Genomic DNA, 5890 nt, shown 5'->3' on the forward strand with positions numbered 1-5890 from the left:
GCACCTGCATGCGCAAGCCGCCTATTACTTATAATCGCCAACAAGGGACGCCTGTACCTGAAACAGCAGGAGCGAAGCATTCGATTACGGGCGAACAACTCAGTGCGCATGCGAGCCGTTTCTTTACTGCTCGTGTCTGCATTTCGCTGCAGGACCCGTGGAAAGGGAGCAGTGTAGCAGCAGAAAAAAAAGGCGCTGACTTAACGCGAGTACGTTAGGATCGCTGGCAGTATCTATTTATAAGGAAACTTCTGAGCTCTATTCCATCCTACGGTGTTAGCGCAGCAATACAGACGACGCGCCAATGGAACGCGCAACGATAGAGAGTATCATTATACCGCTATCCGCTTAAGCGTGGAGCTAATTGTGTTTTCGCTGTAGCAGCTGAGCACTTCCACCTGTCACCGACTCCAGCTGCGCACGCGCCATTTTTCCTCTGCTTTTAAGGTTGTCCGTCCTTCAACAGATCTGTTGTTGCCCGATCCTCCAGCTGCTTTCCCCATTTGCATTCTTCTTCTTCTTCACCTCTTTATAATGGCACATACCCACGTGGGGGGATTGGCCAAGGTATAGGGGTATAAATAAGGAAATTTTCATAGGATTGCGACAAAATATCGGAGCCAAACGTGAATTTTGAAAAATGTATTCATGAAAAACGACAGAAGAATATTTGAAGTGAAATAACAAAGAACATTTTAGCGAGAATAATAATAATAACAACAACAACGACAACAACAACAACAACAACAACAACAACAACAACAACAACAACAACAACAACAACAACAACAACAACAACAACAACAACAATAATAATAATAATAATAATAATAATAATAATAATAATAATAATAATAATAATAATAATAATAATAATAATAAAAAACTCCAAGACTTTTAAAGGAGTTAGCAAATCAACCTACCAGTTGCAATTATGTAATCATGGAGATTCCCACAAATTGATCCCAATGCAAATGCAAATCCTTTGGCGCTCGCTCCGAACGATAACAACACTGGCAGAGATAACGGGAGCCCTAACCTGGAGAGAGGGACCTCCAGGTAAATCTTTCTCTGAAGTGCGAACTTTGGACAGTAGAGCAGGAAATGGTCCACAGATTCAACGTCCCCGCATGAGTCACATAGGTTTGTCGGTGACCACCCACATCTGCATAGGTATAAATTTAAACTGGGAATCCTGCATTGCTCCTAACACTTTCTTTACTTCCTCCTTCGTTACTGGCGGGATGTCCCTTTGCTGGGCTCTACTGCATCTCTCATTAACGTTATGATTACGTTGGCTACTGAATAGATTTGCGTAGAACTCTTCGGCTATCTTAACTATCTTATCCATATTGCTAATGACAGTATGCTCTTTGTCTCTTAACGCACACATCAGATTTTTGCAATACGCGCACCTGGAGTGTTTCAATAGAGAATCTCGCCTTGGTAAAGCGCGCTATAGAGATTAGCACAGCGCACCAGATTGCTGCTGCCGTTAGGAGCCAGCACTGCCGGCGTAGATCACTTGCCCGTCGGGCCACTTTCGCATGCGCTGTCAAAGACTTCCTCTTTATGGTGGCGGCGCGGTGTAGGAAATATTCTTACAGCGTGAGTCGCGGTATACCAGCTGTTTCAAGGAAGAATTTAAGTAATTTTCAAAAATGGGCTTTTTGAAGTAGATACAGCTTTCGCGGCATAATATTAGCACAGTTGGCGGACATCAGAAAGGCAATGAATTATCTTTAGTAAGATGGTTAACTAATTTCTGATAATTAATGTCTAATTATCACAGCTAGGCAACTAGTTGCAATTAGAGCTTTGTTGCCGGTCGTTAGTAATAGCCATATCCGTTTTTACGATTTCTAAAACGCGATTAACCTCGACGCTGTGGCTCGACAAAATTTGGATATATCGTTCCAAATTGCATGCGCTTTCAAAGAACATGCAGGCAACGCAACCTTTCCAGTGCACGTAAGTAGTCAAAAAAGTCAAATTTTGTGAAGCCTCAGCAGAAAGGGCAATCGCGTTTTTTATATTATAAAAACTGATATGGCTATTGCTAACGAACGGATGCAAATCTCTAATTGCAACTATGCACCTAACTCTAATAGTTCAAAAGTTAATTATTAAAAAATCAGTTAACTAGCTTACTACGTAAAACGATTCACCGGTTTTCTGGTGTCCGCCAACACTTGTAATACTACGCTGAAAAAGCGAATTTTTACGTCAAAAAACCTATTTTTGAGAATTACTTAAAACCTTCCCCTGAAACACCTGGCTATGCTAAAACTCTCCGGTGTTCGAAGGCTTCAGCTTAGCTTTACAGAATAACGGTATCGTCGTGCGCTATAGCTGCGCACTTGTACCGTTTTCATGCGCAGTTCGCTCCAGGCGCGGCAAGCGTACACTGGGAGACCGGTAACAATGCACGCTGAAGTGGTCCACTAGCCACGTGAACACGCCGGACACTTGCCCTTCTAGCGCCACGGAGCGGTGACCTAAAGCTAAAACATTCAGTTTTTAAGCGTTCGCTAGTGCTTAGGCCAACGACACAGCCGACACGCTTCTCACGAACCGTCATGTCTCGATTTGCAGCCGAGGTGGCTCAGTGGTTATGGTGCTCGGCTGCTGACCCGAAAGACGCGGCTTCGATCCCGGCCGCGGCGGCCACCAACTCGCCCAATCCTCAGTTCTTCTGAATTTGGATGGAGGCGAAATTCCAGAGGCTCGTGTACTGTGCGATGTCAGTGCACGTTAAAGAGCCACAGGAGGTCGAAATTTCCGGAGTCCATCACTACGGCCCTAGTCACTTGGTACGTTAAACCCCAATAAACCAATAAACCAGTCTATATTGTTACGTGGCGGCCAGCCAAAGAATGAGGCGCGATGAACGATGAACGAGCTGATTTAATGTCCGCTGGCCTAGCGCGAGAGCTCCGTCCCGCGCCACTGCCAGCTTCGTCGCCTTCGTTACATTACCCGGGGTACCGAGCGATCGTCCCGATCGTAAATAGAAGACACCGACGATGGGACACTCGAAACGATGACAGGCTTCAAGGGCACAACACAAATGGCAAGGCGCTGAAGTGCCGGCCGCCACGATGAGAGATACGAGATATGAGCTTCCGGGCCGCAGGTCGCCAGGAGCCGACGGCCTAGACCCTTGGACGCGCCGAGCTGCATAGGCAGGGGGACAGTGAGCGGCGTCTCAGGTCGGTGGGGTCGGGTCGGGGCGGGCATGGCATCGGCTCCAGTTCGTCGTGTCGAATGGTCGGGGCGGGGACGGGTCGGGGGAACAGCAGTATGGCCAGTTTGGGTGTTGGTTTATTGGTTGATTTACTGGGGTTTAACGTCCCAAAGCGACACAGGCTATGAGGGACGCCGTAGTGAAGGGCTCTGGAATAATTTCGACCACCTGGGGTTCGTTAACGTGCGCTGACATCGCACAGTACACGGGCCTCTAGAATTTCGCCTCTATCGAAATTCAACCGCCGCGGCCGGGATCGAACCCACGTCCTTCGGGTCAGCAGTCGAGCGCCATAACCACTGAGCCACCGCGGCGGGTAGTTTGGGTGTGATAGGGTCTCACAGGCTTGGGCACTGCCGGGCGACGCAGGCCAAGAACTCACGGCCGACGGCCATGGCTGACGTAGTACGCCGAAGCTCCAGGACCAGGATGCCGATGATTCCTCAGCACCTAACACCAAATGTTACTTGCCGGCCAGCCGAACAATGAAGCGCGATGAGCGATGAACAAGAGCTGATTAATGGCCGCTGGCCTAGCGCCAGCTGTTGTTGTTGCCTCAAAAACGATGGCACATACCCATGGCGGGGGATTGTTGTTGTTGTTAACCTCGTACAATGGCGCATGCCCACACAGGGGGATCGGCCATGAAGTGGGGTGCATAGAGAGTTTTGGTGATGAATTTTTTCCATGGACAAAAATTGGCCAGGGTTTGCTCTTCCTACCGCGCCACTGCCAGCTGCGTCGTCTTCGTTACAATATTTTCGTCATAAGGTGATGAAATAATAGGTGAGAGTTTCTGACCAACAGACTACACGCCTTTTATTATTTCTGTGTATATAAAAGTGTGCGCTGTTGTTGAGGGTACAGCTCACCGAAGTCAGCAATAATCCGGGCGCGATGTTTGCAAAACTGTCCGCAGGTTAAAATGATTCGTGATTGGTCGGTGTCTTGGCCATTCCGCATCAAAATAAAAAATTTCTAGAGCACGAGCGCAGTCCAATAAAAGACGGTCCGTATCTCCAGCTCTCGTGACTGATGAGCCCACTACCTGCGGCCTATGACAGACCGTTAATAGCGCAGGCTACCGTCGATTGCTTGCTTTGCTTTATGGGGTTTAATGTCCCAAAGCGACTAAGGCTATGAGAGACGCCGTAGTGGAGGGCTCCGGAAATTTCGACCACCTGGGGTTCTTTAACGTGCACTGACATTGCACAGTACACGGGCCTCTAGAATTTCTCCTCCAAAGAAATTCTAGCCGCCGCGGCCGGGATCGAACCCGCGTCTTTTGGGTCAGCAGCCGAGCACCATAGCCGCTGAGCCACCGCGGCGGCAGGCTACCGTCGATTGAAGACAGACCGGTATAACGCTGCCTATTGTGATCACCTGGCCTACCAGCTCCGACCAGTGACAGCTTTCTTGCGCAGTCTAACTTGATTGGCCTGCCGATCGAGAGACGTCGGCCAATGGCAGACCTTTCCTTAAGCTACCTATCGTGATCAGCTGGCCCACCAGCTTCGGCCAATGGCTCTCTTGTGCGGTTTGTCCCGACTGGCTAGTCTAAAGATGTAAGCTACGTATTGTAATTAATTAGCCTAAAAGCGCCGGCCAATGACACTTCTTTACTGAAGTTATTGTGAATGGCTAGCCTAAAGGCGTTAGCCACTGGCAGACCGTTTCTACCGCTGTTTATTGCGATTCACTTCAATTCAATTTTCAGTTCATTTTATTTCACCATATATATTTAGTAGTTTTGGGCAATAAGTTGCTCCAGTTAGCTTGATGAGGCCCAAGAGACCATAACAATGCACAACAGCGCAAATGCTTTGATTGAAGACAATACGAGAAAAAGAAAACTATTCTGACACGTTTTATTTATTTATTTATTTATTTGTCCATACTATCGGTCCCAGTTCGGAACCAGGTAGGGGTGGGCACTGAAACAAACTACAAAGCAAAGTGCACAAAGCCGTACAGCACGTGTGCTCTTTATGGAAGTAATGCTGGGACAATGTTATCGGTAAGATCTTCAGTATTCGACATTAACACATGACAACAAACACTAACAGAAGTTTTAATAGCAAGTTACACAAGTTATCAAGCAACGCGTACTTAAAACATCTCAGAAGTGTGATAGTGAAAGAAAAAGTAAAGTGAACCGCCTCATCTAAGCAAATCACACAATAATGCTCAACTGGTAGACCAAGATAAAAAAAAACAATGTAGTCAACAAACGCCTTTTAAGAACTGACACTTTGGCATATGTTGATTTTTCCTTTTACCCTGCCCTTAGCCTTCGCTATCCTAAAGGCGTCAGCCGAATACAGACCGCTTAGCGACTGTGACTGGCTATCCCACCAGCGTCGATGCAAGCCAGGCTATTTTTATACGTGCTCCTAGTGGTGATAATCCCCCTCCTGACTGACACACGGCGATGCCAGCTTTCATAAGGCGTCGCCGTCTTAGTGATACGGAGCGTAAACAGCAATCCGAAGCGCCCGAATCAAGCCCGCTCGATGCTGGCCCGCGCTGCCGACCAACGTTTTCTATAAACGTTGCTGCCGACAGCGCTGGCGGTAGAGATCATCTGTGACGTCAGGCGCTGGCCTCCACCCTCCACCCCCGCAGCTCCAGCGCGACGCTCGG

Source organism: Amblyomma mixtum, chromosome 2 (assembly GCF_055824585.1).
Source record: "Amblyomma mixtum isolate Tamu chromosome 2, ASM5582458v1, whole genome shotgun sequence".
Classification (NCBI taxonomy): domain Eukaryota; kingdom Metazoa; phylum Arthropoda; class Arachnida; order Ixodida; family Ixodidae; genus Amblyomma; species Amblyomma mixtum.